The sequence below is a fragment of the Xyrauchen texanus genome, chromosome 2 (assembly GCF_025860055.1).
Source record: "Xyrauchen texanus isolate HMW12.3.18 chromosome 2, RBS_HiC_50CHRs, whole genome shotgun sequence".
NCBI lineage: Eukaryota > Metazoa > Chordata > Actinopteri > Cypriniformes > Catostomidae > Xyrauchen > Xyrauchen texanus.
In genome coordinates, this window is record NC_068277.1 from 42,806,221 (window position 1) to 42,826,837 (window position 20,617).

General features: G+C 39.5%; 1 long non-coding RNA gene across 1 annotated transcript in view; it reads right to left on the minus strand.

Moving 5' to 3' along the window:
• Positions 1–5,745: 5,745 nt before the first annotated feature.
• Positions 5,746–20,617, minus strand: part of LOC127617238 (uncharacterized) — a 35,804-nt gene continuing 20,932 nt past the window's right edge. The window contains exon 3 of the long non-coding RNA XR_007967295.1: positions 5,746–5,973. This is a non-coding gene — a long non-coding RNA (uncharacterized LOC127617238). The remainder of the gene's footprint in view (positions 5,974–20,617) is intronic.

Genomic DNA, 20,617 nt, shown 5'->3' on the forward strand with positions numbered 1-20,617 from the left:
TCCTGGTCTGAATTTTTAAGAATCCTCTGAGGGAAAGAATGTGTTGTCACCCTAAAACAAGCTGATATTACAGCTTTTCGTACTTTACAACTTGTTGACAGTTTGGCCACATCCCTTAATGATTGTAGTACTGCACTGATAAGCAGCACATCTGGACAGGTGAATGCTCTGACATTGTGATCCACGAATATTGTTTCACTCGTAACATATATTATCCATAAAGAACAAATTAAACTTTAATCATGATTGTAACTAGAGGACAAAATGCAACTGTCGTATCTGAAGGCCACAAATGGTGAAATGGTCATTGAGGCTTTATGGTAGTTGGGGCACACCAAGATGGCTGCTTGAACACTACGGTGGCTTCACCTCCTGCTGGCAGTTTACCATTGCATCAGTGATTCAGTTCTATACAAATATCAGTGGCAAATACCCAATGCTAAAGCACAATATAATGTATTTTGTACTTGTATTGGGGGCGGCTGTTGCTCTGATGGTAGAGTGGGTTGTCCTTTAATCACAGGGTTGGTGGTTTGATTCCTGGCCCACACGACTCCACATGCCAGAGTGTCCTTGGGCAAGACACTGAACCCCAAGTTGCTCCCAATGACATTCATTGGTGTGTGAATGTGTGTGTGAATGTGTGAATGAGACGCAGTGTAAAGCGCTTTAAATACCACTAAGGTTAAAAAGGTGCTATATAAGTGCAGAACATTTATCATATCTTTGGCTTATTTATTTCTGTCTAGACATCTCTATGTGTGCGTGTGTATTTGGATGAGTAAAGCGAAGCGAGGAACAAATGGGTTTGAAATATATAAATAAGCATGTCTGTCAAAGACTTCTGTTTTTGGAAGTAATGTGTGTGTGTGTGTGTGTGCGTTTTAATGGTTGCTGCTCATGTCTGCATGAATTTGGGGGATCGTTTCCAGATGCTGACTCCCAGAAGGATGAAATGGTAATGTGAGCCTGAGGCGAGCAAACCCTCAACTGTTAAAAACACAGAGAAAATTTTATCTGTCATCATACTGAGGTTTGTATGTTAGACTGTGCACTAAACTGTCTTATTTGCTTCTCATATCAGTAAAAAAAAAAAAAAATAAAAACAAAGCACATCCCTCCTGCAGTGCAGCAAACTAATTTCTCAAAGTTGTTTTCCCCTTTTTGGCCCATGGAGCTGTCAGGTTGAAGGTGACCTTGTTTAACATATATTTTGACTGAAATGCCACCTAATAGGTCCTACTGAATAAGGAATGGCAGCACGTTCTCCCACAACCTTGCTGGGTCGTCTGAACATTACAAGCTATCCGAAGTCATGGCTTTTACAGTTCTTCTGCATTTCTCACTCTTTTCTCTTCTATATTTTGTGAATATCATTCAAATTTTCCACATACAGTCTCAAAGCCCATGCAGTGTCATTGCCCAGGACTGGGCTTCCATCCATGAATGGCTCAAAACTCCTCCAGCAAAAACAGGGCAGACTGGAAACAAATAAAATAGTTGAAACCACTTGCAATAGAGTTGCTAGAGGAAAGGAGCAGCCTTGTGGACCTCAGAGTCCCATGTGCAGTAAATTAGTAAGGCACTATAAATAGTCATGTGGATAACTGTAGGAAGATGTGATATAAGAAATGTAAGAAGGTTTGTTGTCCGACATGAAACCACATTTTTCTCCAGTTTAGACACAGATTGTGTTTGAGGAACAGTGAAAGTCTTAGAAGTGCTACAGTATAATTTTGTATTCTGGGTAAAAAGTGTTAGAACAGATCTTTTTTTTTTTGTTGGAAGTTCTGTCTGAACAATGAGTAGTCTTGTCGCATATGTGGGCTAAAGTCAGTCTTTTGGTTGTCACTCACTTTTCACTCACTACTGTCAAACCGTTTATGTGGTTTGGATTCTTTCTGTCAAAATCAAATTTTCTGCATCTCAAAAGGGACTTGTGCTGACGGTAATATCACCAGGACATAAGCAGCATTACACAAGAGCCTGGCAATAACATTAAAGGACACACTAAGACAAACGTTGCATTTTGTTTTCCGTCAGAAGGAGAAACCTGATCACCATGCTTCAACCAAAGTGTTGCCCATTGTCTGAATCAATCAAGCAAGAGGGTGTTGTTTTGGAGCTGATTACATTAACAGTGGAAGTCTACCATGACACTGTTCTGTTTTTATAACCTCTCAGCCTCTTTACTCTAATTAAAATACATAAATCAGGTAAACAATTAAATTAAATTCTAAATCACAACCTATCGATTAGATTAAATTCTGATTTCCATTCAATTCTAATTAATTTCGATTTATTTCAGCTATAATGTAAATTTTGCTTATACTGTATATGAAAGAAATTATCTCTCAGCTAACGCTGTAAATTATACAGGGAACCTCGTAACTTGGTATATGAAAAACAGGGCACTTACTTTGCAGTTTAATTGCTACCTATTTATCAGATATAATAATCAACACAACCAAAAATGGAGATTTCATGGGGCAGGTTTCATCATTTTTCATTCATTTGTTAAGTTTCGTTAGTTCAGCAGAATGCAGTGACAAGATGGGAGCCGCTCTAGAAATAAATTTTCAGGTAGCCATTGAAAATAGACAAGAGATCTACTTTTTCATAATGTTGTAAAAGGGAGGTTTACCCTATCTTGTTGTTTGAAACATTCAATAGGCATGTGTCCATTGCAGGACACCACAAAGAAAGCCGCTGCTTTCCAACAAAAACATTGCTCTGTGCCTGAAGTTTGCAAAAGACCACCTTGACACAACAAATCTATTGGGAAACACTTGTTTGAGGTTATTACTACCAAATGAGGATTGACAAGTTATTAAATCCAAAGATTCACTGTGAATGTTTAACGGGATGTGTTCAATAAAGACATGAAATATTAAATTGTTTGTGTATTGTTAGCTTAAGCACATTGTGTTTATCTATCCTTCACATTTTATGCAAAAGAAAACCCACCTAATTACAAATGGTTCACATACTTTTTGTTACCACTATAATGGACTGTTTACATTAATACTACACCAAAAGTAAAAAAAAGTTAAAAAGTTAAAAATCAGTCAAACAGCACAGGGGTACTGAAATGAGAAAATAAAAATGTATCTTCAAGATTATTGTTATTTGTGTAGTTTCTCTCTCTACTGTCTTTTCCTTTTCCAATGTTAAATATATCAGCCAGTGGCTGTCTTGCCTAATGAGCACCACTGGCATAAAGTAAAAGACTGATCTTGTTATTTTAGGAATCAATATTATATGTTTTGGGCAATGCATGGCGATCAGCCTATTACCACACAGAGTTTTGTAGGAATACACAATATAATTGTTTAAATGTTGTTGGGGAGACAGAGGGCGGGAAGAGGGAAATAGAAAGAGTATGACACCTGTCAATCTTTATGTCCTTGGCCCAGGTCGGATATTTAAAATTCTAAGCCATGGAGAATTTGTTTGTGGAATACCAACAGTTGTGAATTAGTGGAGCCAGCACATACATAGATATATCAGCATCCTTCCTCTGTTGATTTTATACAAATGCAAAATGTTCTCTGAAAATATTCCACATGCTGAGGGAGGTTTAGGTGGCCTGACAGAAACATTGGCCACACTTCAAAATCCAAATGGTGTCCATTTGAATTGAGATGTCACTAAGAACCCAATAATCTCAGAGGTTGCAGCTGAGATCTAAAGTCCCAAAACACATAGTGCAAAGCCATTTGAAACAGGATTAAATCAAATACACCAAAACACAAAATTATAATTCTGCATTTTTCAGAATAAAAGAGTGTATATCCTCTTATCCCATGGTGTTATCTTTTTAGATTTAGTTAGGTTTCTAGTTTTGTTTGGTAGAGCTGAAGCATGGGTTTGATAGGATTTCTCCAGACTTCTACTAAAAAACAAAAAACAAACAAGAAGCTTCCTAATGACGGACATTAATTCTCATTCTCATTATTCCTTCAGACTTTCAAGGACTGTGGTGTCTCTCACTAGATTTTTATCTCTGTCAAATCACTCATTTAACAATCAAATTGGATGTTATAAAGTGCAACATTTGGAACATTTAATGTAGAGCAATAAGGTGAGGCAATAACAACTTTTCCATCCATTAATGACCAAGCCAATGTCCAGTACCTGATCTATGTCACTGTTCTATTATTGTTTATTCTCCGGAGCATCTTGTTGCCACCAGAGGTCAGAGGAAATTATCTCTGAGCAGTGAAAAGTTGGTGGTTTGAAAGAAAGTCAAGCTGACAGATACTTAGAGAAGGTGACTTGGTGAGACAGAGTGAGTTTCCCAAAGGCACCAGTGCCATGGGAGTGTTTTAGATAGTCAATCCCCAGTCTTACACCCTCATGGGAGGCATGGATTAGTGCTGAAACCCCTGAGCAGCCATGCTGCCACACCACATACTGTTCTGCCCAATTATCTCCTGTCTCCAGTCTGTCTTCAGTCCTGCTGCATTGATCCCCTGGAACCCTGTCAGTGAGCCTCTCAACACCTAGAGCTCTGGACAGCCCTCAACAAAGGCTCAGGCCTGAGACAGTTCATAGTATCAGAGCTCTCATGACACTTTATGCTTTTTCTGTTTATCAGCCATTATGCACAAAATATAATTTAACAGATGTTTCTGTCAATAAGAATTTCTCAAAATCTCTAAAAGCAAAACATTTTTTTCAAAGTAATTACCATTTATAATGTTATTGAATGTTGAGCAAACAATATCAGCTGGTCATCTGAAACATTGAATGTACTGAGGGAGACAATTGCTCACACTTTGATAATGCACCATTTGAGACTATTTGGCGGCTGTGTCCCAAATGACAGTTTCAAAACAAAACACTGACACACAAGGGAAATGGAATAGAATATTTAAAATATCTTTCCCTTTCCAAGAGAAAATTTGCATGCAAAACTCAAGCAGGACATCAAATGAGGATAAAATAATTTATGAAATATATTTCCCCTCAAGAGTCCTCATTGATTGCTTGGAACATATATTGGGGCTCATAAGGATAAAGATCTGGGGGCACTTTCAAGGTAAATATATAATATACACTCATTTAGCTCCTCATTCCTCCCTCTTCCTCATCAACACACTGTCAGTACTTGAACCCTATTAAAAGTTGCATGATTTGTAACAAAGCGTTTGAATACAGCTGAGCTTTAAACGGGTGCTTAAAATTATATGAATAAAGCAGTTTGAGCGGAATAAATTTAACCCCTCTCTATACTGCATGAAACATTAATTCTGATAAATGAATAATACACTGTATGCGCCCCATGTCTTAAGTAGTTGCTCATTTATGTTTAAATCATTATTCTTCTCACTCAAACCACATGGCTCATTAGAAATTATATAAAAATATAAAGCTTATGAGTCTTCACATTCAATGCACATTTCGATTACGATTGACTGGTAATCTTTCAGGGGCAATAATGTAATGTAATATAATTTGAGTTAGGGCTGTAAACCTATTTTATTTTTTAAACCAATTAATCTTACAGTTTTCTGTGATTAATCATTATTTATCATGGTACATTAAAACAAACATTCAAATATAATCATAAATATATATAATTTTATACTTTGTCTCATAGAGAGGGCCGGCCCTGGCATTTTGGGGGCCCTGTGTATTTCAAAATGGGGCCACCTTAACTAAGCATTCTTAAATTGTGCAAAACAAACAAGTTAATTGTAAAGGATCCCACTGAGGACACCGGACAACAGGTTCCTTCAACTCAAGTGAGTACTTTTATTTGGCTTTCACAGGGCGCCACAGCACACCAGCTTCAAAGTGGATGTCAGCTTCAAAATAACTTTGCATAAAGTTTTGTAAAAAGGTTCAGCTAAACAATATACATTCATCTCTACAACACTTTAGGTTCATGGAACTTTCTGATCCAGACTCTCTCTCTCCCCGGTCTGCTGGCTGTGTGGCTCTTTTATGACGCTCTCCCTGTGTTCGCTGTAAACAAAAACAGGTGTTAGGCATAATTTAGCTCAGGTGCAATCACCCTTACCGCTCTCTCTCTCTCTCTCGGACGGACACTTGCCCACGTCCCCGCTGCCACATAAATGTATTGTTAAATGTATAAAGCTTAAAATTGCAAAACTATCAACTGTTGTTTATTAGCACATATATATATATATAACATCTTTCTACAGTATATTATCTAATTATATAATATAAAAATATGAAATAATGAAATATAAAAAAAAAAAAAGTTGTTTGATAGGTTCTAGCGAACTGTTGGCGTGCACATAGCCGGGCTGTGTGCCTAGTGCAATTTACACTTGAACACCAGGGGGCCCTATGCAGCCACTTATTACACTTATTAGGCAGGGCCAGCACTGCTCATATAACTTGCAAGACATTGTTAGTCGAGTAATCAGTCTGGTGCAACTTCACCTACAGACAAGGTGCATGGAGAAGACAAAGTACATTCGAAATCGAAATGACTGAGAACACATTTTTCCCCAATCTGATGGTTGATGTTGTAACATTTCCAGTTTATTGTTTAATTTATTTTCTTGAAATTGCCATTTTATTCCTGCCCTTGGGGGGGGGCAGTGTATGCTTCAGTTTTGTAAGTGCATGCTACATTGATATACACACCATTTGCGACTGTTCATCATGAGAGATCAAGACCTATCGTTTCCGCTCATCTTACGCCTTGAATTCCTTGTGTCAGCTGCAGTCATGTTGGATTTTGACATCTCCACATATTAATTTCCTGGACAATAAGAGTCATCACATCCTTTCTCTTGCTATAACCAGCTATCCTCAATTAATCTATATTACACCTTACCAGCTCTTCAAATATCCAATAATACCATAGCTGTCATAAAGGATTTGATGAGTCTTGCAGATGATTCCCGCACCAAAAGACAGCTAGAGGGTTTATTACTGATCTGGCCTACAGTCTGCACAGATGTGCTAGGCCAAACATCTGTCATTAAATACCAGATAATGACCAGTGATTCCATCCCAGTATGCAAAAGAGCATACCACGTACCAGTCAACAAGCAAAAGTTCATCGATGAGGAAATCAAGACCATGTTGAACAAGGGCATAATACGACCATCCACATCACTTTGGGCAGCTCTGGAGACATTCAAATACACTTATGTGGGGGCCTGAGTAGCTCAGCGAGAATTTACAATGAATACCAACCCTGGAGTCATGAGTTCAAATCCAGGGTGTGCTGAGTGACTCCAGCCAGGTCTCCTAAGCAATCAAATTGGCCCGGTTTCTACGGAGGGTAGAGTTACATGGGGTAACCTCCTCATGGTTGCGATTAGTGGTTCTCGCTCTCAATGTGGCACATCGTCATTTGTGCATGGAGAATAGCATGAGCCTCCATGTGCAGAGTCTCCGCTGTGTTGTGCACAGCAAGCCACGTGATAAGATGTGTGGATTGACAGTCTCAAAAGCGGAGACAACTGAGACTTGACCTCCGCCACCCGGATTGAGTTGAGTAACGGCACCGCCACGAGGACATACTAAGTAGGAGTTACTCAAGATGGCGCAGAGTATGGCTGCTGCGTTGCGAGCTCCGACACAACAGTGCAGTTTATTGTTTGTTTTGTTTACAGTTTTTTGTTTTTTGTCTTGGATGTTGTCTGCCTTATTGTATACAACAGACAAACGCTTTTGGACATTGGTTATACAATTACACACCGTAAACCAGACTTCAAATTCCTCATTGCCGACCCGCTGTTTACAAACAAGCCAGCGAAGCCCTTTGTCTTGGCTGCCCGGCCACGGATATGCAGAAGGAAAAGGGGAAAAAGAGCCAGCATTCTCATCAGAGTAAGACGTCGCACAAATCGACCCATGCTACCCAGTATACTACTGGCAAATGTTCAGTCTCTGGACAACAAGCTCTGCGAGCTGAGAGTGCGGATCTCTTTCCAATGAGAGACGAGGGACTGCTGCGTTATTTGCCTTACAGAAACCTGGCTGGCTGCGGGTTCTCCATCCACCGAGCGGACAGAGCAAAAGACCTATCAGGTAAAAGCAGAGGTGGTGGTGTATGTTTTATGATCAACAAATCATGGTGTGATCAGAGGAACATACATTTTATTAAGTCTTTCTGCTCCCCTGATCTGGAATATCTTATTCTTCTGTATTGACCATTCTGACTGTGTACATACCCCCACAAGCTGACACAGACCAGCACTCAAGGAACTGTATGGGAGTATAAGTGAGCATGAAACTGCGCACCCTGAGGCCACGTTCATTGTTACTGGGGACTTTAACAAAGCCAATTTTAAAACAATCGCACCAAAATACCACCAACACATCAGCTTCAACACACGAGGGGACTGGGTTTTGGACCATTGCTATTCTCCTTTCTGGGATGGCTACAAATCCCTCCCCCGCACACCATTTGGCAAATCAGACCACTCTTCCGTTCTGCTTCTGCCCGCTTACAGGAAGAAACTCAAACAGGAAGCACCCACCCTCAGAACAATCCAGTGCTGGTCGGACCAATCAGACTCTGCGCTACAAGACTGTTTTGATCACGTGGACTGGGAGATTTTCCGGTCCGCCTCTGATGATGACATCGAGGCTTACGCTGATAGCGTAACGTGTTTCATCTGTAAACATCTGCTGCTGGATAGATGGTATGGTCTCTGCGTGTTGGTATGTAAAACCCACTTATGTCTGAAACTAATCCACAAAGGTATGTGGATTAGTTTCAATTTTGCTTTACATTTTAGGTGAATAAATCAGCCCATTAGTGCATCTCTTCCTGCTCTGTAACTGCATAGCTTGAAGCTTTGATGCTGTTGTTTTGATTCACTGTTTTTTTTCACCGTTTTGTTTCAGTGTTTTTGTTTTGTTTCGCTGGCTTTCTAGCCTAATTGATTTTGTTTTAATTTTTTTTGTTGGCTGCTACTACTTTTGGTTAGACTGGATTTCTGGTACACCAGGGGATTAAACTCCTTGCTGTGGTTCCACTAACCATTGGAGTGGATATCCTCAGGTTTGAGTGTCTTTCTTTTGTTATTATAATTTGATTCATTTTCTGTGATCATTGGTTTTGGTGCATTTTGCTTTTGATTTCTTTTTTTTGTCTTTCTAGGAGCTGTGGGTCTGGAGTGGGCAGGCTAGTCATCCCCATGTGGTGGTGTTTCTCCTTACACTGAGTGCTGTGTGCATATCTTTGCAGTGTATCTCACAGGAGTGTGTGAGTGTGTGATCTGTTGCATGTGTGGTTATTTATTATTGCGGGTATTACTTGGGTCCACCAGACCCTCCGGAGGCGTTCCCAGTTCGGCAAATTTCATCATTTGCTCCAGGAGCTCCGCCTGGATGACGGCCGCTTTCAGTGGTACTTCCGCTTGTCCCGCGCCCAGTTTGATGACCTGTTGTCCCGCATCGGAGCGAGGATCACCCTTCAGGACACCGACTACAGGCGCTCTATCCCAGCTGCGGAGCGCCTGTCCATCTGTCTTCGGTTAGTAAATGTATATAAAATGTTAAATACAGTATATTAAATATATGTTAATTTACGCTATGCTAGCAATGTTTTTCAAACTGTGTGGTACGGATACCACTGTTGGTGCTCTTTCTAGTGATACTCAGTTAACTGCTGTAACGTTAACCTAAAAAATAAAATATTATTTTGGCAGACGTGTTGATGTCTCTATCTGTAAGCAATATGTAGTGCTCTTTCTAGTGATAACGTTACTCGGTTAACTGCTATAACCTAAAAATGATACTGTCATGTCTCTATCTGTAAGCAATATGTAGTAACGTTACTCTTTCTTTTGATAATCAGTTATTGGTTATTGGCACACTAGTGATTTAAACCATATACACATATACCCTTTTGTTTTGAAGATTCAAAACTTTGTTAAATTGCTTGCAAAATTGCTAGCAAACAAACAAATATGGTGCATTAAAGTAAAACAGACTGGTTATTGTATATAGTTGAATATGTAACTACAAGTGTACTTATAAAAATATTTTCTAGGTTTCTTGCCACAGGGGACTCATTCTGGACCATAGCGTCCAGCTTCAGGGTTGGTGTCTCAACAGTGAGCCAGATCGTCCACCAGGTTGTGACTGCAATCTGGGACTGTCTTGTGGAGGAGTGCATGGCTGTGCCCACCACTGATGACTGGAGGTCCATCGCAGAAGGATTCCAGGAGCGGTGGAACTACCCTCTATGCTGTCCTCCAGAGAGGCGTGTCTTCAATTACCGCCTCTCCAGAGCCAGGCTGGTGGTGGAGAACGCCTTTGGCATCCTCTCCTCACAGTGGAGGATGTACCGCCGCCTCATCAAGGTCCACCCAGAAGTTGCGGAGAAGTGTGTGAAGGCGACGTGTCTTCTCCACAACTTTCTGAGGTGTTCGGAGGGGAGAGAGGCACCTGCTGCGAGGGAAGCGGGACATGCTGGAGAGGAGCCACTGCCAGGTCTGGGTCGGGTTGCGGCCAACAACTCCTCCAGAGAGGCACTCCGGGTGAGGGATGTCTTCATGGCACACTTCTCGGTGGAGGGAGCAGTACCATGGCAGCCGACGGAGTAGCGTTTGAAGTCCTCCTCATGACTTCCCCACAACGGCTCTTTTAAGAGCCACCCACAAACCTATAAAGAGCTAAACTATCTAAAAATAGTCCATTATTATTATATTTTGTTTTTTTTTTCCCAGGTTGTCAGCCCCAGTTCCAGGATGTCAGGTCCACAACATGCACATTTATTAAGTTGAGACTTTTTAAAAATGTCAGGTTTTCCATGGTAGTATATCAGGTTAAATTATTTATTTATTTTTGTTTTGATGATAAATGGAGCCAGCCTCAAAAGTAATTAACCTGTCCTGTGTTTTTTCCTTATTCAACACTGTCCAGACACTAATGTTGGTTGTCTTTACATTACAATAATAATGTTTCATATAATCTAGATTTAGATATGGAATAAATAGCAATCATTTCAAAATCAAAATGTCTCATATATTGAAATCAAGTTATGTGATAAAATATTTGCTTTGTTTGTGCATTAGAACCACACCAGGCATTTAGTCATATTACAAAATAATTTATTGAGGCCAAACATATGAAGTAATTTTAGGTATAACATTAAAAAACATATTTAGGCAAAACGTAAAAAAAATTATTTAGGCAAAACATATAAAATAACAATATGAACTGAAAAAAATGAACAATATGTGCAAACTATTTACATTAAGAGACAGGAACAAAAAGGACCTCGCTTGGAAGGTGGAAGAGCCACAGGGAACGGCATAGGAGAAGAGGAAGGAGGGCAGCAGGCAGCTAGGCTCCTGATTGGTTAACGCGGCCAATTGACGCCAAAGTTCAGATTTTTCAACTCGTGCGGCAGACGCGAATTCGCGTCAAACGGCGTGAATGCACAAAATGCACCATTCGGCAGTAGCGCCAGACGCTCAATTCAGCGCTGAACTTGACGCTGAATGAGGCGTATTCGCGTCTATCAGCGCGCGCTCACGCCTCATTCGCGCCGCAGAGAATTTTTTACGCGTGTAACGCGTCTTTGCATTGACTTAACATTGAAATCACTCGCGCCTGACGCGCTATTCGCGTCCGGTGTGAACGTAGCATAAAGAGACCTTTCTACTGACTCTGAGAAACACCAAAAAAAAAAAAAAAAGATGCCCAGGGTCCCTTCTCATCTGCATGAATGTGCCTTAGGCATAAGGACTGCAGATGTGGTCAGGGCAATTAATTTGTTTGTACTGTGAAACACCTTAGACTTAGCACTTTAGGGAGACAAGAAGGACAGCTGATTGTCCTCGCAGTGGCAGACCATGTGTAACAACACCTGCACAGGATTGGTACATCCGAATATCACACCTGCGTGACAAGTACAGGATGGCAACAACAACTGCCTGAGTTACACCAGGAACACAATAAAACACTCAAATAAACCATTGAAGGTGGAAACGCATGTAAATTCTTAGTGGTTGCACTGCTGTCACCTGGGGTATGCAACCAACCTCGCCCAACTTTACGACTCAACAAACACTCCGACTACAGGGATTTGATTTCAATGTGAGGTTTTGGAAAGGGCAGTGCAATGTTTTCCCTGATTCTGTGCCATGCCTGAAGAGGAACTCATAAGACGAGATGCGGTATGTCAGGTGCAAGATGTAGGTGGAGATTTGCAGACTGACTGGGGAGAGATTAGCAGCAGTCAGAAAAGTGACCAAACACTGCAATCTATATGGGACAATGCAAAGCTTACCCCAATGACTCCCAATCATTTCCAACTTCGTATTCAGATGCATCCCCAATGATCAAAAATGTCACATTTTGCTAGTGGTCATCTCAACAGTTTCTCAAATTTGCTCACGATAACCCATTGAGACATTTGGGGCATATGAAGACATTACACCAGCTACTCAATGTTATGTATTGTCCAGAAATTCTTCAGGATGTTTGGGATCAGACTTTCCAAAAGTACAAACCTTGCATATCCAAACTGTCTGGATACCTCCAGTCCACACCTGTGGAAGAACCCAGACATATGCTTGGCATCAATCCTATGGGATCATTCCTAAAGAGCTCAATATTGAATGAGTACATACTCGTCATCATGGACTACTGTAGCAACTGAGTTGAAGTGTTCCATTTACATTCAGCAAAGAGACCTCTGATAGCTAGCATCCTTATCAAAGACATCTTTAACCGTTGGGGGACATCAACTTACATGGTGTCAGATTGAGGAACACAATTTGCCTCTCAGCTTCTGAACACTACTTGCAAGCATTGGGGAGTCATTCAGAAGCTCACCACCGTGTATCACCCACAGACCAACCTGATGGAGAGGGTGAACAGAACTCTTAATGCCATGATAACCTCATATATCAAGGACAACCATTGGAATTGGGACAGATGGATCCATGAATTCAATTAATCAATTCTTCTTGGGAGGAGAGTACTGAACATACCCCAGCCGAAACTGTCCTGGGATGCAAGTTGAAGGGACCCTTAGAACGATTTCAGTATCTTCCTCCAAATCCTAACAACTATGTTTACGACGTCAATGAATGCCAAAAATCCCTTCTGGAAAAAGTTAACGAAAATGTCACAAAAGCCCAGAGTAGAAAAGACTTTCAAGAAGGAGAACTTGTCTGGGTTCGTCACCGGTTGTCTCGTGCTGCGGATGCGTTCATGGCCAAACTGGCTTCCAAGTGGCAAGGACCTGACAAAATTATAAAACAGTTGTGCAAAGTAAATTGCAGAGTTTAGATGTTAGCCAATCCAAAGCAAGCTAAGACATACCACATAGAACATTTAAAAAGGTTATTTTTCTCAACTGGATCACTCTTTGTACTTAGAACTTTAATCATCTACTGATATCATAAACCTGAATTATTACTTGTTCCATGTTTAGGATTACCATTAATTGGGACTAAACCTTTTTTCCACAACTGAACTTCAGATGTGCTTCAACCCCTTCTCCCCCTTTTCCTGGAATTCTACAGTTTGGTGAGAGATTGACAGTTTTCTTTATTCACACCTGAAAAGATTTTTGAGTGCTTGGATTTGAACAGACCAATAATGAGTAGGAACATTCAAACTGACTTTTGTTGTTGTATATATTCTCTTTTATTTTAAATTGTATTTTATATTTCTGGCCTCGTAAATATAATTTTTTAAATGTTTAAATACATTTAAATTTAGTTCTCAGATCGGTGGATTCCCCTCATTATTATATTTAGCTTTAGGAGTGTGACCAACATTAACTGAAGCTCCTGATCTGTATCTGCATGATTTTATGCATTACACTGCTGCCACATGATTAACTGATTAGATAATTGCATGAATAAGCAGGTGCACAGGTATACCTAATGAAATAAAATTATATTTAGCTTTAGGAGTGTGACCAACATTAACTGAAGCTCCTGATCTGTATCTACATGATTTTATGCATTACACTGCTGCCACATGATTAACTGATTAGATAATTGCATGAATAAGCAGGTGCACAGGTATACCTAATGAAGTGGTCAGTGAGAATATGTTTACATGCCATAAAATCAGTGGACAGGCAGTAATTCAAAATTTGGGGAAAATCCTCAGGTATTTTTTTTTATTATAGGATTTATTATAGGAATACTTAATTTGTAAGCTTAATCTTGTAAACTTTATTTTTTATTTTGTAATTTTTTTATATGAAAAATGTAATATTGCATTGCCAATATATAATTAGACACTATACTTACAGATATAAAACAAATAGAATATTGAATTTTAATTTATTGAAGTTTAAAATATCAAAAGTATTATTTTCTCTATCACGCACACACTGGATCTCTTTGCATAGTTTCATTTTTGACAATGTCAATGATTTAGCGTTTTCAGGCGATGCAAAGAGATACTGTATGGCAGCTTGCCCATAAATTTCCAGCACCTGTCTTACAACTTACAGGTGAAGTCTTTATTTTCCATACAGTTAATCCTCCCCTGTAGTTATTATGCCCGGGACATGTGTTGTGCGTAATGAATAAGTTTGCAGTGCTCTCCCAAATGGATGTGCGGTCAATTTGAGTGTGCACCTCCTAAAAAATTTAGATATGCTAATTTTAGTGAAGTTTTAGGAAGTGAAAACAACATAGGCCAATGGTTTACATTTACATTTATGCATTTGGCAGATGCTTTTATCCAAAGCAACTTACAGTGCACTTATTACAGGGACAATCCCCCCGGAGGAACCTGGAATTAAGTGCCTTGCTCAAGGACACAATGGTGGTGGCCGTGGGGATCGAACCAGTGACTTTCTGATTAACAGTTATGTGCTTTAGCCCACTACACCACCACCACAGTGTTCCAAACCCTGTTCCTGGAGGCCCCCCAACACTGCTCCTTTTGTATATCTCATTATCTGACACATCCATTACAGGTTGTGGAGTCTCTACTAACGAGCTATTGAGTGAATCATGTGTGTATGATTAGGGAGATATCCAAAATATGTAGTGTTGGGGGGCCTCTAGGAATGGGGTTGGGAACCACTGACTGCATTATTATTATTGATTTTTTAATGCTTTAAATTACCCTGCCCTACTTTGAATACAGTATATTCAAATGCATTAAATATGAGAACATGGGTAAAGCTGTGAGGTTCAAAATACTTTCTTTGAGCTTTGGTAACTTACATTCTAAGCTCAAATCTGGACTTGCATCAGTATTGGGTTAAACCAGTGTTACAAAGGCTTACACCCTGCCAGCTTGTATCTGGAGCCTTCCCTATTCTTTAAATTGTTTTTTGTGATCAGAGAACTGACCCTGGGTCTGAAGTTAGGTCTTCCATTGGGCCTGGCAGGATAAAGCTAATCCTCTGGGCAAATGTCACCAGGCCTTGATCTGGTAAATCTTGGGATGAGCTTTGGGGACAAAAAGGATGCTGAGAATCAAGGAAACTGTTAACTGCTAAGACACATTGTATGACCTATAATATGTCTTAACCCAGATGTCACAATTGCATTCTCGAGACTCAAGCTGAGAAAGTATTCAATTAAGTAGTTGCCATCCACTTTTTAAAAGATCCGTTCTCAGGCTTAAATCTACAATCCCATAACCAAGCAGCAACAAACCAGCAAAATGCAAACCCTGGAAATAATTTATGCCTTTAAAATCATAAAAAGGACCATAGGAAAAAGTAAAAGAGTAACTGCTTAAATAAGTTTGCAGTTTTACTAAAGCACTGTGATTTTACTGTAATCAACTTTTATTTCACTTCCTTTCATAACAGGAGTGCTTTGGTAGAAATTGGGTAGTCTTTTTAAATGGTCCAATTTAGAAATATTGCATGAATTGATGAAGAATTTTGTTTCAATAATTATACAGCATTCAGGGTAAAAAAGAAAGCACATCAGAATTTTACATTACTGTGCCTTGAACTATGCACTGAAGATTAAACACAGAATGACACAAAATAGAATTTTAGACTTTCTGTATTACAGAATCACCACATAAAAACATTTAGTTAAAAGCACAGCAGGAGTACAGAGAAAGATTCATGTGTATCTGAATGGTGTCTTACGTTGATTTTGTTTTGCTTAACGTCATAAAATGTCTAGACAGGAGGAGTTCCTGCCCTAGTGCAAACCTTCCATGAAATATAGTCAGTATTTTTCTTCTCCTTTCTTTCTTTCTTTCTTTCTTTCTTTCTTTCTTTCTTTCTTTCTTTCTTTCTTTCTTTCTTTTCTTTCTTTCTTTCTTTCTTTCTTTCTTTCTTCAGACAGCATACTTTGGAAAACATTGAGTCTCAACTGAAGAATGATGAGAAAAGCAGAGGTGAAAAAATTATAAATCTTGTATAAGCAGCAATAAAATCATCATTTTGTTTTACTGTGGTCGTCTACCTGGGGCATCTTCATATGGCTTCCCACTTCAGGTCTTCACTGTAGTAGGGAACACATTCACAGATGAGAGGATGAACATATTGACTCAGAGGCAATTAACATGCTCAGTATGGAAGACAATGTGTTCGGTCTGTGATGCCAGGACTCTCCATGCATCAAACATGTTAAGATTTTAAAAATTGCTGTCTATTATTATGTGGTGGTAATGGCTACATCAGTTTAAATATAGTCAATGTTTTGTAAACAAGTATATTTTCCTACCAGTAATTCACACATATATAAAACATTATAGTAATTATTTATTTTTAATATAAAGTAGCCAATTATTTTATAGTAATATTTTATTCATACATTATACATAAATATTTATGTACTTATTTATTTTAATAGATAGACAGACAGACAGACAGACAGACAGCCAGCTAGCCAACCAACTAACCAGGACAGCTCAGAACCTGGGAGTACTGGTCGATGACCAGTTTAACTTCACTGCCCATGTCTCATCAACCACCTGGTCTTGCAGGTTCGCACTTTACAACATCAGGAAAATCAGACCTTTCCTGTCTGAATATGCTGCACAGCCTCTGGTCCAATCTCTGGTCATTTCAAGACTGGACTACTGAAATGCTCTGTTGGCCAGCCTCCCAGCTACCAAGATTAAGCCACTGCAGTTGGTCCAGTATGCAGCAACAAGTCTGGTATTTAATCACACAAAGAGGGCTCATGTGACCCCACTCTTGATTTCACACCACTGATTAACTGTAGCTGCCTGCATAAAATTCAAGGCTTTCACTCTGACCTCCAGGACAGCCTGTGGAACCGCACCTTCTGACATCAATTCACTCATCCATGTCTAAGTCCCAATTCACTCACTGCGGTCAATAAATGAGCGGCGCCTGGGGGTCTCGTCACATAGAGGCACAAAGTCTATTTCACAATTATTCACTTTCTGTCAAAATCACCTCAACATTCAAAATTCAGTTGAAAACACATCTGTTCCATTAACCAATCCACACTAATTTAAATTACTTAATATTTAACCCTTTAAATACGTATGATCAAACCAGTGTGATTATACTTGGTTGGGCACAGATGCGTACGATCAATCTGGTGTGATTTGCATTTGTGCAACTATTAACCAGCTAAAGAGTGACTGAAGCGATCAATCACTAAATAAAAGTTTAAAGCCATTATTGTTGGAGCACACTGTTTTATACACAGATGTGGCCATGTTTTCTGTTATCAAACAAAGAATCCAGTCCAAAAACAATCAGTCCAATCGAGCCTTCTCCCATTCCGTCAGTCACTCATTTTAACCATTTCCAGTGCTGGGAATGTGGAAGGGCTAGGTTTTTAGAACCTTCTATATTTCTAACACAAACTCAAAATCCCATGTTGCATTGCATGTAAACAATATTGCAACGTGCATAACTGGCAATCGCATTCACGATTGCAACTTATCTATCTTAATCAAACATTATAAACTTCTAAAAACCACATTATAGTGTGCTGTGATATAATCTGTCCAGCAGTGCATCTACTGTGAAGTGTAAGGTAAGATTATTATTAAAAAAAATGTAACCAATTATTACAGCGTGGAAAAATAATTCACGGTGGGGGTCCGTCAGTACAGGAGAAACTCACATGCTTAAAGATTAACAATATTTATAAAAAAATACAGAAAAAAATCTGATTTAACTTTTTATAATATGCAAGCTTCTATACTAATGACAAATTGCTTACTATGTTCCAGATTTTTTAGTCACTTTGGATAAAATCGTCTGCTAAATGACTAAATGTAAATGTGTAAAAAATAAAAAATAATAGAAAACTAAAATGCCACACCAACTCATGACGAATGTTGCTCCTATTACTAAATGAGGCTTGCATTCTTGTGTGGTCTCAGGGGAGCTGGTAATTAACAGAAAGAGAAGCCTCTGAGTAAAAGCACAGAGCGAGCTTATCTGAGCTCCAGCATGGCCCTCCGATCACTTTGCCCCAGCTAACAAGTGCTCTGCTCTGCGGTAGGCAGCCCTGCACACTAATTTTAATGGCAATTCAGTTGAGGGCACACCTGCTGTTTTAGCAGTAGCTTCTAAATATGTCCACTTCCTGTGCCATTATCCTCATCTACTGCAGAGTTTTGGTGAAAGAGCAGACATCTGGAAACAAGTTATAATTTTGAAAGAACAAAAGGTTAAAGTGTGGAGAGATCACGCCATCATGAACAGTAAAGCAATGCTGGTACAGAATAACTGAAATGAGGGTTAAGGATACTTGTTGTTCCTTATGGTTCTTGTTACTTTGTCTCTTATACAAGAGACTGGAAATTTGAGATGTTATATGCAAACAATGAAAATAAATAGATAATGGGTTTATTGTTTAGACTGGCCTTGCAATTCTAGACAGGGACAAAGCCTTGTCTAAGGAAGTAGACACATTAATGCTGTAATTTTTTGTTCCTGATACATGAGGACAAATCATGCAATGTGATTTTTTTTTGTTAAATAGGAGAACAGTTTGACATGATGGCTAGCATCAGTGTTGGGGAAGCTACTCACTTTACAATTGTAGCTTCCAAAATGGTTTCAAAGAAACAGGTTTCTTTTATTGCAAAGTGATTTTTATTTGACTCACTGATACATTCAGTAATGTGTGCAGTTTTTGCTGTCCATGTTCTTACTCTCTGTCTGTGTCTATGGGTGTGTCTTCTGCTCTGAGTGTCTGCAGGTGCCGCTGATTTGCAGATTGGTCAGTTCTGATTGTGTGCCTATAAAATCCCTGTGCTGCCTTTCAGATGGGAGCTGTTGTGACTTTGGGCCTGTCACACTCCTCCACGCTCTCCACCTGATCTTCAGAATTGGACTGTTTTCTGAGCAATAGCAGTTAGGATTGTAGGGGTGACCTGTCCTGTTTATTTGATATTGTTCACTCTGTTTCTGTTAGTTTAATCAGGTTAGTTTAATTGTATTTTTATTTCCTCCTTTTTAAGGTTAATTATTTTCTCCTTTTTTCTTCTAGATTTTGTTTAATTTGGACTAGGGGTCACCCTGAAGCCCAAATTTCTGCTGCACTATTACATCTTTAATACTTCCAATTTCCAATAAAAACAAATATTGGATCTATGATCTTGTCTTGGGGTTTTTGGTCTGACGGATGTGCGGAGATCACACCTCCCTTTACTTTGTTGCATCCTACCTTAGGGAATGTAACCCTCGTTGTACATATCATGGTAGTTTCCTGGTGAAATAAATTGTAGATATGCTAAAACACATTTTCTTATTTTATTACCTTTGATACAAATCGCAAGTTAACGGCAGATTAGCAGTTCATAAACATGTAATTTTCACTCTTTTCCTCATACAGTTAAATTTTATGATATAAAACACTTTTACTATTGCACATGACTTGAAAGGTGATATATATTTAAACATTTGCATTACATATCCAACTATCTTTAAAAGCTTGCTTCCTAGCAATCAAATTATCCTTTAGCTCAACTGTGACAACTGTGGAAGGTCCAATGTATGAGTTGTTAGACACGGGGGCAGTGACATGGTCCCTTCAGCAATTGCGTTTTTAATCTCCAAGTTGCTTTTTCTAACACTATTTCTTTGTTTTAGGGTTGTAGATACATTTGTTGATTTAATAGTCAATGGAATGTCTCGGGTTACTTAACTGTAATCCCTGTTCCCTAGAATAGTTGCCCTGACTTACACCACTGGCTAGTGCAGTGGACATAAATCTGAAGGGCATGGACTGGACAAAGTCTGTGAAGTTTTTCCTGCTCCGGCATTGTAAACATAAGCGAGCAGAGGATGTCTCCCCAATGGCAGCCCATCAATCAAGGTGTGAAAAGCCGATAGAGTGGCCACGTAAACCCTGAGAGTGGCGAGGCATGTGCCTGCTGACAATTCTTTTCTGCAGAAAGTCCAGAACTGAAAAAATCTGACAGTTAACTGGATCTGCATTATGTGCACTGCACCATCTTTCAAAGACACCCCATTTATTGGCACAACTTCTTCTAGTAGAGGGAGCCCTAGCAGTTAGAATGGTCTCGAAAACTTCAGTGCCCAGTATAATAAGCCCAGTGTCCCTCAGTTGGTACCCTTCAGGGGCCAAACATGAATGTTCCACAGCTCGGGCCGTGGATGAAATATTGTCCCCTGCGCTTGAGACAGAAGGTCCCTCCTGTCCGGAATTGCCCAAGGCTTGCTGTCGAGGAGAGACATTATCTCGGAGAAACATACCCT